Raw genomic sequence first — 12,168 nt, forward strand, 5'->3', positions numbered from 1 at the left:
TCCTCACCAAAAAGCAACTTACCCTTGAAAGGAAGTGTGCCCAACTAAGCCTTTGAGGAAGAGTTCACCAACCAACTGCACAGTCAGAGGAGATGTCTGGCTGACACTGCTGAGACCATCGCTTTGGCCTGCATGCAGAGTAAGTCACAGAGGGCATCTGCTCCATATGCAATAGTGCCTCTAAACGCTCAGCCTGCTCTGCCTCTGCAGACGGGAGGTCCTGGGTGCTGAGCAATTGTTGGACCCACCTAAGACTTGCCCGCTGCATGAGACTGCTGCAGATTGTCGCCTGGACCCTTAAGGCCAAGACCTTGAAGATCTGCTTGAGAAAATTCAAGTTTGCAGTCCTGGACATCCTTCAAAGCTGTAGCTTCCACCACTGGGATCGTGGTATGCTTGGTAACTGCAGATATGGCAGAATCTACTTTGGGAATCTTTAGCATTTCCAGGCAATCCTTGGGAAGCAGATAGAGCTTGTTCATAGCTCTTCCCACTCGTAGACCTGTCTCGGGAGCTTCCCATTCCTGTGGGAGCTGCTTGTGTATGGGATGGAATGGGAAAGTGCATGGAGGTGCCCCGAGTCCCACCAGGACTGGGTCCACATGAGCAGGCATCGTGGCCGTGACTGTATCCTCTGGGGGACGTCGATCCCCAGCCCCTGAAGGATGAAGGGAATGAGAGGTTCCAGCTCTTCCCTTTGATACAAGCGGAGCACTCTGGGTCATCACCCTCAAGAGGGGGGCTAATGACAAATCCACATCTGGGTCCTGGTCTGGAGCCGTGGGAGACAGAGGTGGATCCAGGGGGGACCCATGGCACCACCCTAGCCCTAATGGAGCCTTGCACATCTGGTGCCATGGGAGACAGCAGGGTGGGCATCCAAGGGATCTTTGAGGGAGGGGGGATGGTCCTCCTGCAGGCTGGCCAAATAAGATTTGTGCATTAAAAGCACAAAGTATGATGAAAAATGTGGCCTGATTTTCCTGTGGAGAGGGGGAGGGGGGTCAGGGACCTCTCCCTGAGGATGCACAGGACTTAAATTGGGGGGAGAAACCAGCAAATCTGACTCCTCTCCCTCCTGCAGCCCTGAATCGGCAGCTGCACTAATCCCCAAGATGGCCACCTGACCACGGTTTGCTGAGTCCGGAACGGCCTGGTCATGCGGCGGGAAGCGTGCCCCCAGCCTAAGCACTGCTGTGGAGGGGCCCTCCCCACCCGGCAGGCATCCGGAACACAATCCATCGCGGGAGAGTCGGGAGGCTGGCTCCCTGCAGGCTAGACAGAGATTAGAACGCGGCATCAGCAAAAAACTGAGGAGCTGCCACAAGTCAGCAATCAGCTGAGCAAGTGCAAGCGATCGAACCCTGCACGTTCCCCATGCTGACAGAAAAAACTAAGAACACTGCTGCCTTCTGGTAAAGTACAAACATTTTTTCCAAGCAGGGGAATAAAACGTCCTTGTCGGGGCACCTGAGGAATTAAAGCATCCCGGGGCAAGGCAGCTAGTCAGGGGGAGTGACTGGCCCACCAGTATCACCCCAATCATACAGGTCACCAGGGAGAGAGCCTAAGCTGAAATAATTCAAGGGGCAAGCCCCCCAAAAGTGAAGGAGACAAAGCTGTGTCCCTAAACAGAGATCTGCTAAATTCCTGATAATTTATTTTTTATAAATTAAGGTAAATGCAATAAGATTCTTGCTTGAGCTTGCCACAAAAGAAAGACCCCACAGGGCCAGGGCAAGCTAAGAAGGAAAGGGAACTGCAGGGTGAGACGCCTGCATCTGCTGGAGACTGAAATACTGAAGGGCTGCAGGGTAGGCTCTTTCCTGATATAGGATACCCTTTCAGTTTTGGTCTGTCGCCATCTGCTGGACAGGAGGCTCAACCCACAGTCTGGACTGATCTGGGTACATACAGGGAACTGCAGTTTTGAATCAGCATGCCTAAGTCTAAAACAGCTGAAAAATCAAATGCAACAGGAATTATGTTAAATTTTCCCCATCTGTCTGGCCAGAGACAGAAAGCTGGGTTAGATGACCTTTGGTCCAACAGCCTGGCATAGCTTTCATTCATATTGAAGCTACCAATATTCACCTCTTTACATGCATATATGCAGACAGGTTTCAAAGATCACTCCAGTAGTACCAGCGCCAGCCCATGAACGTTTTGTTAAAGTACAGGAAGTCAGCAGCCCTGTAACGTACCAGCATGTAGCAGAGACGAGCTGTGGGACTGCTAGCTAGGCTGGTGTGAGAAGCCAGTCCAAGCCTCATATCACCTCACCAACATTTAATGCTGTATGGGTTTAGGTTAATGGGAAAATCTCAGAGTCCAAGATGTCTTCAGAAAACCAGAGATCACCACCAACAATCTGCCGGTAATTCCAGCTAGTTTGGGTGAATTTCATCATATCACATCTTGGCAAAAGCTTTGGCTTCCATTACAGTATTAGACCAACCATTACCAAGTTATTCAGGGCATAACCTGGTCAGCTTACCTGGTGAGGGGCCCACCTAAGCTGATGTACTTGTCTACCTCTTGGTCAGATCTGAAATCATCAAAAGAAAAAAAAAACCAGTTTCAGATACATGGACCCAGTGCAAGGAAATTCAAGCTCACTAGAAAAGGCTACAAGTCAGACAGGAATGAAGGTTATCGTCAGTTATCGCATCTGACGGCACTTCCTATTCTGGAGTCTCATCATACTGCAGCCAGTCAAGTTTCCATCTGAGAGATACAAGCTTAGCTGCCCCCGCACACGTCAGTGTGAACAGGGTATAAATCCATTTGCACTGGATGCGTAACAGGCTGTTGTACTGCAGATAACCAGGCTGGATAGTTTTTGAAAACTGGTTCAAATGAAATGGATTCTCCTTTTAAATTTGTTAAACTTTTGCTTTTTCAGTGTTGCAGCTCCTGTTTCTGTAAGTGCCCCATTAAAAAAAAAAGTTAGGGCTGCCAGGAGTTTCCACCTCTGCTCTAATTCCTCCAAAGAATCAATGCAACATCACACTGGATAGCTAGACCTCTGGCAATTCATGGGAGGGCATGACCATGGTTTTCAGCAAGCCCAGAAAAGATTCTGCTAAACACAAGTACCTTACCCAGTATTAACAAGGCACTTTGCATTTGAATTCTCCTCCAGTTCTGTAAGGAAGAGACCCCAAAGAGCACTTCTGAACTGGTCTAGTGCTACCAAAGTGGTCCCCCCCACCCATGAACTGCCACAGCAATCCTAGCCATCCATGCAATCAATTCAGGTCATATCAAGAGCTTCTGCAGGGGCCTGTCCACTTGGGGAACTCCTGGCACTGTGCATTTCTACTTCTAAAAATGTAAGTAAAAACAGTTCTTTAAAGAGATCTTTGGGCTGTAATCAAAGCAGCTTTAGCCACCTGACTAGAGCCGAGCTTGTGGCCTTCTCCAGTGGCTCAATAGTGGAAAGCAGCCTTGCCACAAACCTGTTACCCACCAGAGCTGGTACCACCTTTTGCACCGTTTTAGAGTAACTTTACTTTGTCCCTACAACACTGGATCATACTTTATAAATGTTAAATAAAACCTGAAACCACATTCTGGTCAGCCGAAAGGTTGCCATGGCCCACAGACTCAAAGCCCAACATTAATTGGTAATAAAAACTCTAATTGACATTAGTATTGCCCAAAACAAGGTCCTCACACTGAGTTATAGCACAGGTAAAACCAGTGCCATGGAGGCAGAACGGATAAAGTTTGGGGGCTACTACACATCAAGGTACTTCTGTTTATGAGGGGCACCTGCAAAATAAAGTGCTCTACTCAGGCCACGGACCCCTGTGAAGTGCCTCAAGCCTTGTACTGAGCAACTGCCACTGAAAGGCACCCCAGGGAGATGAGATGGACAGGAATTTCATGAAAGCTATGATCCAAACTACCAGTCAACCTAGCAACTGAGAATAGGCTGGGAGCTGGGCAGCTTCACAGCTGAAGGATCAAAGCTGCAAGTCAAATGCAATGCATCGGATGGCCCCTCCCATCTAGGATTGTCCAGTTACTGCCAAGCACTTCTGATTTCAGTGGGAGCAGTTAACCCAAGTCATTTTACACTTTGATCCCTTTCTCCACCCCCTTAGAGGACATATCCATGACCTGTGCAACATTAAAAGTTATGTACAGCAAGGGAAAAAAGTGTCCCCTTTGTAATCCACAAAGGCTTGGGGGCCAGTTCAGTGGCAGTGCCGATACTGCTATACGGAAGGTCCCTCTGCCAGTTACAGGAATGCTGTGGGGTGGTCTTCTCAGGGTTCAGTCTGACACTGAAGTCTCCAGTAATTGCCATTTGACCTGCAGCAATCACAGTAGTCCGACTCCATGTCTACCCTTGTTGCAAACGGCTGTTACTGCGGATTTGTGATTACAAAGGGGCAGGCAGCTTATGTTCACTGAAATATTCCCACCAAGTTACCTCCAGCACATTTTGAAATTTGACAGCATACACTGGATGATGTTTATGGAAGAAAAATATCTGAAAGTTTTACCTCTCCTCTCACTGTCCATGCAAACCTGTCGCTCTCAGCTCATCTACAAAGAGAAAGATAAACCTTCAGATTTATATGTAAAAACCAGACAGCATTATGAAGTGTTGTGGCCAGTCTCAGCCCCATATCCGCAGGATTCATCCATCAGTCACCAGTACTAATGCGTCATCATGGACCAGCCACAGAGCAGCACAAGAATTCCTGTTTCCTTATTTATCCACACGCACAGGCCAACAGCAGGGCAGCTTTCAAAATGCCTGACATCAATGTCCCTGACACTTCAACAGCCCAGAAGTTTTAACGAAGCAGTGTTAGGCCCTGCAGTGTGAGCAGCAGTTAACCCCAGGGCTGTGCGCTGCCACGGAGAGGCTCCTGGGTTTGATTCCCAGGTCTGCTCTTATGCTTCCTGGGTTGGCTTGGGATGCTGCAGAGGCAGCACTCTGCAGCCCCTGAAGGAGGTGGGGAGAGGAAGAAAAAGCAAGTCGCTGCCCAAGGGCGATACCCAGTGGCTGGATTTAGGACCTGCAATTCTAGGGCTCCAGAGGGAGACTTGGTGCATGGCTTTGCTGAAGAAGCCACTGGGTCAATAAAGGTGGGGCAGAGACCTTGTTTTGTTACTGGATAGTCTGAGGCACAAAAACTGGATGAATTATAGGGACTGGCAGCGACAATAAGATGAAGATGTTTTTAAAAATCCCACCACATTACAACAGTAGTGTGCACAAAATGTGGACAATGTATACACAAAATACATAACTAAACAGAATCCTTACAATCTGAGTTTTAGCTGCCAATTGGTTATTCTGCCCATAATCTGTAAGGTTTCAGGTGCTATGCAAGTTTTATTCCATCCCTGCAGCTGTGACCAAGACTGCACAGCCCTCAATCCCTGTCCAAATGCCTAGTTGTAGTGTGCATAGAAAGCATTTCTATGAAAAATGCAAGATTTGGAAGAATTTTATTTTAGTTACCAATCCCAAAGATTAATATCGTGCTGGGTAGCTGTGGGTACAGGATGTCCTGTTTAGGCCCTGCCTACATCTACTCTCCTGCTATATATGCACACCTAGCAGGTACTGCCCTTTTGCAGCGCATAGCAGGAATCTACAATTCTCTCATGCAACGTATCAAGATCCCTAGCCAGTAGGATACAAGAAACAGCAGCATACTTCCTCATGCATCTTGCATGACCTGCAGCTCTCGGTCTAGGCAGCTTCCTGGTGCTACCACCTTCAGAAAAGAGAAAAGCATGTTCAGAAACACTAAGCTTTGGGCCCTATGTAAGGAGCACACAAAAAACTACTGGATTTTGGCTCATTTTTAACCTGCGTGATATCAAGTATGCCCAAAATTGTGGTTTTAAACTGTAAGCTCTGCCAAGAGCATCTTGTTTATCGTGCTTTGTATAGTCATTCGGTTTCACCATCAGAACGATTTACAGAATCATGGGACAGGATGTATAAACATCACAGCATCTGATTTACGTCAGCCCCTCTTAGAATTAAGCCTTGCGATCAAACACTGGAGGCAAGCAGCTCAGAAGACAGGGCAGTGGTGGGAGAGAGGGTGGGAAGAGCAAGTTATTAATTACCCAGCACACAAGGGATGTTTAAACCAGTGACTTCCACTGCAGAAAACTGCAACAGAACATGATACCAGTTCCACATGTCTCCCTCCTTTTCTGAGCACAAGATCAGTAATCGATCTGATGGGAAAGGGATCAAGAGGGGGTGAAGGCAATCGGGGAGAAAGCAAGCTGTGTGGAGTTAGTATTTTACCTTATGATAGCCTTTGGTGAAAGGTACTTGAGCTGCTGAACATCTGCCGTTTCTTTAAAAAAGAAGTTAAAACCTGGATCAGAGTTCTAGCATCTTGACAGTCCATTTTTGTTTGGCCAACAATTTAAGATTACTGCAAATTTCTATGGAACCATTTCATCTCAGCCACCCAATTAAGTGCATGAAATAAAAGTCAGTGACAGCCCAAGCAGATATGTAAAATCTGAAGACAAGCGACAGGGCACAGCCTGAAGCACAAAAATAAGGCAAGCGCTAGCCAAAATGCCATACAGAACTAATGCAGCCTACTTTTTAGGGACATGTGTATACATAAAAGTTAGGATCCCCTCAGATCGAGTGACGTACTGGAAGTTTGGACAGGACACTAAATAGAGGGGCAGGAATAAGTCAAAGGCTGTTTATGCATCTGCCTGGCTATTTGACAGTAGTCCATTCCTGTATGCACTGTTCAACATGCTTATTTTTAACTGCATTTTTTGGGAAGAGTTCCCAGGGTGGAGGCAGGAATACAGGGGAGGCAACATAGGTAGCCTTGCATTTTCAGAACATGATTTGGCCAAAAAGTGTACACAGAAGTGGGTGCAAATTTGAGATGTGTTTTCCATGGGCAATTTTCAAAATATGTAAATGGTATTAATGCCCTTATGTTACACTGGTTTTTAGATTTGTATGCCACCTTTCATAAAGGAAAATTAGTTTCTTACCTGATAATTTTCGTTCCTGTAGTACCAAGGATCAGTCCAGGACACCTGGGTTGTGACTCCGCACCAGTAGATGGAGACAGACTAAAACTTGTGGGCGGAGCCATATATGCCCCTGTGCCAGTCACAGCCCCTCAGTCTTACGGAATGTCAAAGTAGAACACAACCAGAGAAGTGAACAAAACTAGATACCGCTAACTAACGGGGAAGAAACACCCCTTCTGGAACCGGGCTCTCCAACCGAGAGAGCGAACAAGCGAAACAGAGCAAATGAAAAACACAGAGCGGACTCTCCGTTACTTCAGCGCAGCACTGCGGGCGGGATCCTGGACTGATCCTTGGTACTACAGGAACGAAAATTATCAGGTAAGAAACTAATTTTCCTTTCCCTGTACGTACCAGGATCAGTCCAGGACACCTGGGATGTACCAGAGCAACCTACTGAGGGTGGGAAGCAGAGAGTCCCGCTCGGAGAACCCTCTCTCCAAAACCCCCGGAATCGGTAGCCCGGACATCCAGCCGGTAATGCCGGATAAAAGTATGCAACGACTTCCAGGTGGCCGCCCTACAAATCTCTTGAGGCGACACCTGAGAAGCTTCCGCCCAGGACGCTGCTTGAGATCGAGTCGAGTGAGCCCGCAGCCCCACAGGAAGAGGTTTTCCCCTCACCAAGTACGCTGAACCAATGGCCTCCTTGAGCCAACGAGCGATCGTTGTGCGGGACGCTGCAGCTCCTTTCTTTGGTCCAGAGAAGAGGACAAACAGATGATCTGTGACCCGAAACGGATTAGTGACCTCCAGATATCGGAGAAGGGATCTCCGCACGTCAAGCTTCCGTAACTCCCTCTCTTCTGTAACAGAGGAGCCTCCGCACGCAAAAGCGGGCAACTCCACCGATTGATTCACATGAAACGACGAGACCACTTTCGGAAGAAAGGAAGGAACCGTCCGTAAGGAAACCCCCGAATCGGAGATACGCAAGAAAGGTTCCCTACAAGACAGGGCCTGTAACTCGGAAACCCGCCGTGCCGAGGCAATCGCCACCAAGAATGCCGTCTTTAAAGTGAGATCCTTAAGAGTTGCGCGTTTCAAGGGCTCAAACGGCGCCGTGCATAGAGCGGAAAGAACCCAATTGAGGTTCCAAGCCGGACAAGGAAGACGTAACGGGGGGCGAAGGTGCTTAGCACCCCGAAGGAAACGAGCAATATCCGGGTGAAGCGCCAGAGACTTACCTCGCAAACACCCAAGCGCCGCCACTTGGACCCGTAGGGAACTGCACGCCAGACCTTTGGCCAGACCCGCCTGGAGGAACGCCAGAACATCAGAGACGGAAGCCGAAGTGGGGACCACCCCGCGCTGCACGCACCAGTCCTCAAAGACTACCCAGACACGGACGTAAGCCAAAGACGTCGACTGCTTCCTGGAACGCAGCAGCGTGGCCACCACCGCATCTGAATAACCTTTTCTCTTCAGACGATTCCTCTCAAAAGCCATGCCGCGAGACAGAAGTGATCCGGATCCTCCAAACAGACGGGGCCCTGATGGAGTAGGGCCGCCATTCCCTGGAACCGAAGGGGTGCCGCTACTGCCAGTTGTACGAGGTCTGCGAACCACGGCCGGCGAGGCCACTCCGGTGCCACCAAGATCACGTTGGCCGGATGTAACTCTATGCGCCGTAGAATCTTGCCGATCATCGGCCACGGGGGAAACACGTAGAGCAGCACATCCGTAGGCCAGGGAAGCACCAACGCATCGACGCCTTCTGCCCCCCGCTCTCGACGTCGACTGTAAAAGCGCGGGGCCTTCGCGTTGTGCCACGTGGCCATCAGATCCATGTGGGGCACCCCCCACGTTTCGCAAATGAGAAGAAATGCTTCGTCCCCCAGCTCCCACTCTCCGGGATCCAGACGATGACGGCTGAGATAGTCCGCCTGCACGTTGTCGACTCCCGCTATGTGAGACGCTGCGAGGTTGCTGAGATGTAGCTCCGACCAGGCCATCAAGCGCTGAGCTTCTTCTGCCACCTGGGGGCTCCGTGTCCCCCCCTGCCGGTTGATGTATGCCACGGTGGTCGCATTGTCCGACAACACTCGGACTGCCTTTCCCCGCAGCAATGGTAGAAAAGCCTGCAGAGCCAGACGGACCGCCCTGGTCTCTAGGCGATTGATAGACCACTGGGCTTGCGACACTGACCACAGGCCTTGAACTGAGCTCCCTAGGCAGACCGCTCCCCAACCGGAGAGGCTGGCATCCGTGGTCACCACTGTCCAACTGGGCACCAGGAGAGAGACTCCGGCGGAAAGATGACTTGGATCCAGCCACCACCGCAGGCTGGACCTCGCGTGTCCCAGTAGAGGAAGCGGTAAATGGAAGTCCTCCGAGACCGGCTTCCAACGGGAAAGCAAGGATGACTGTAAGGGTCGCAGATGAGCGAACGCCCAGGGAACCAGCGCCAGCGTGGAAGCCATAGACCCCAGGACCGTAAGGTAGTCGCAGACCCGCGGCTGGCGAAGAGACAACAAGCGGTGCACCTGAATTAGCAGTTTGCCCCTCCTTTCGAGCGACAGAAACACCTTGCCCTGCTTCGTGTCGAAAAGAGCTCCCAGATATTCCAAGGACTGCGTGGGTGTCAGATGACTCTTGCTGAAGTTGACCACCCATCCCAGGGACTGCAACAGATGGAGGACCCTGGCCACCGCCATCCGACACTGATCCTCGGACTTCGCCCGAATCAACCAATCGTCCAGATAAGGATGGACCAGAAGACCTTCTCGGCGCAGTTGCGCCGCCACCACGACCATCACCTTCGTGAATGTACGAGGGGCCGTTGCGAGCCCAAACGGGAGCGCCCGAAACTGGTAATGCCGGCCCAGAATGCAGAATCTGAGGAAGCGTTGGAACGACGGCTGAATGCCTATGTGAAGATACGCCTCCGTGAGGTCCAGGGAGGCCAGGAACTCGCCTGGCCGGACCGCGGCGATGACTGACCGGATCGTCTCCATTTTGAAGCGAGGAACGCGAAGGCATCGGTTCACCCCTTTGAGATCCAGAATTGGTCGGAACGTGCCGTCCTTCTTTGGTACGATGAAGTAAATGGAGTAACGGCCTTCGCCGTGCTGGCCGACCGGAACGGGGGAGATGGCTCCCAAGTCCTCTAGGCGGCGGATGGTGTCTAGCACCGCCGCCTTCTTCTCGGGAGCCTTGCAGGGTGACACAAGGAACTTGTCCACTGGAGTGCGAGCAAAATCTAACGCGTAGCCGTGTCTTATCACGGTGAGGACCCACTGGTCCGACGTTATTCCGGCCCATCTCTCGTAGAACGACAGCAACCGCGCCCCGACGTTGGGAACGGCGTGCTGAGGCTGCGGCGGGAGAAGGGCCGACCTCCTTTCATTGTGAAGATTTGGGCGCCATGATGGCCAGGGCACCTCCTGGTCTACCATAGCGCCTCCCACGAAAGGACTGCTGGTGAAAAGACTGCTGCTGCTGCCGCCACTGTGGGGTACGGGAGGAGGAAGACCTGTACGATTGCCCCGACGACCTTTGAGGGCGCGCCTTCCTGGGCCCCCGAAAACGGGACCTGGATGCAAAGGAAGACCGCGACCTGGATCTATCTTCAGGCAACCTGAAAGCCCTATTTTCCCCCAGGGAAGCCATTAAATCATCTAATTCCTTGCCAAACAGTAACTTACCCTTGAAAGGCAGCGCCCCGAGGTGAGCCTTAGAAGAGCCATCCGCCGCCCAGTTGCGGAGCCACAGGAGGCGGCGCGCCGAGACAGCCGCCACCAGGGATCTAGACGAAGTGCGCAGTAGATCGTGGAGTGCATCTGCACCATATGCTATTGCCGCTTCCAACTTATCCGCTTGTGCTGCCTCCTCCGCCGAAAGATCCGCATTGGCTTGGAGGACCTGAGCCCAGCGCAAGCTAGCTCTCAAAGCGAAATTCGTACACATGGCGGCCCGAATTCCTAGCGCTGAAACCTCAAAAATCTTCTTGAGCTGTACTTCCAGCTTCCTGTCCTGAAGATCCCGAAGGGCTGTCGCTCCCGTAACTGGAATAGTAGATCTCTTGGTTACCGCCGAAACCGCTGAATCCACCTTGGGGAACTTGAGAAGGTCCAGCGCATCCTCCGGGAGAGGGTAAAGCTTGTCCATGGCCTTGCTGACCTTCAAACCTAACTCCGGAGTGTCCCATTCCCGGAACATGATGTCCGTCGAAGAAAAATGGAACGGAAAAGCCACTGCCGGACCCGTGAGGCCCAACAGGACCGGATCCATGTTCGCTTCTTGCCGAACCACCGGAGGAGGGGGGTCTATTCCCAGTTCCTGGAGAATGGCTGGAATTAGAGGTGGCAATTCTTCCCTACGGAATAGTCGTACCACCTTGGGATCGTCGCCCTCCGCTGTCTGTGACGCCTTTCCTGCTGCAGCTGGAGCGGATCCGTCCCCTGCCACGTCATCGGTCCCTTTTTGTGGCTCTTCAGAGGCATCAGTGTCTGCCCCCGTGGAGGAATCCAGGTCCGCCTCCTGTGGGACGCCACGCGGAGGACGTTTCCCCCTGGAAGCACTCGGGGCCCCACTGTTGGACTTCTTCAGCGGCGGAGCCCTGCGGGACTCCCTCCGGCCGCGCTTGCCCTTGCTTTTCCTGCATTTCAGGACTTTGCGCAGCAAAAGCGCAAAGTCCTCTGAAAAAGAGCTGGAACCCGAATCAGCCTCCGCTGGGCTCCCCGGGGACCCCGGGTCCCCCGAGGGACCCCCCCCCGCCGGGTCCCGCTGAGGAGACAGCGCCGGAGGCAAGGCCGCAGGCCCTGCCGCTTCCCGCGCCATTTCGCGGCCCGTGGCTAAAATGGCCGCCACTTCCCGCGCTGAGCGGGAACAAATCCTGGGGCTTCTCCAACGCTCCCCCCCCGCTCGGCGGTGGTCGCGCGCGCCGCACACGAGCCCCCCGAGACGCCCCGGACGACCCTTCATCGCCCGGGATGCAGGAAGCGCAAAGACCGTCGCGAGAGAGACGCGCGCGCGCCGAGCCGCAGGCTCGGCAAGCGGAGCCACGAGGCATGCCGGCGAAAAACGGCGCGAAGAGGGCCGCAACAGAAATCAAGATGAAGAAAACAAAAGTCGCGCGAACGGCCTCCCCCCTGTCAGCGGCGC

General features: G+C 52.1%; 3 non-coding genes across 3 annotated transcripts; all 3 read right to left on the reverse strand.

The window, feature by feature from the left end:
• Positions 1 to 2,340: 2,340 nt before the first annotated feature.
• LOC115073585 lies at positions 2,341 to 2,412 on the reverse strand. Its single transcript, XR_003852070.1, has one exon. It is a non-coding gene; the product is annotated as a small nucleolar RNA SNORD65 (small nucleolar RNA).
• Positions 2,413 to 2,633: 221 nt separating this feature from the next.
• On the reverse strand, positions 2,634 to 2,708 carry LOC115073579. The gene has a single exon (XR_003852064.1). It is a non-coding gene; the product is annotated as a small nucleolar RNA SNORD49 (small nucleolar RNA).
• Positions 2,709 to 4,625: 1,917 nt separating this feature from the next.
• Positions 4,626 to 4,697, reverse strand: LOC115073588. Its single transcript, XR_003852073.1, has one exon. It is a non-coding gene; the product is annotated as a small nucleolar RNA SNORD99 (small nucleolar RNA).
• Between the last annotated feature and the right edge of the window lie 7,471 nt (positions 4,698 to 12,168).

The sequence above is a fragment of the Rhinatrema bivittatum genome, chromosome 11 (assembly GCF_901001135.1).
Source record: "Rhinatrema bivittatum chromosome 11, aRhiBiv1.1, whole genome shotgun sequence".
Taxonomy (NCBI): domain Eukaryota; kingdom Metazoa; phylum Chordata; class Amphibia; order Gymnophiona; family Rhinatrematidae; genus Rhinatrema; species Rhinatrema bivittatum.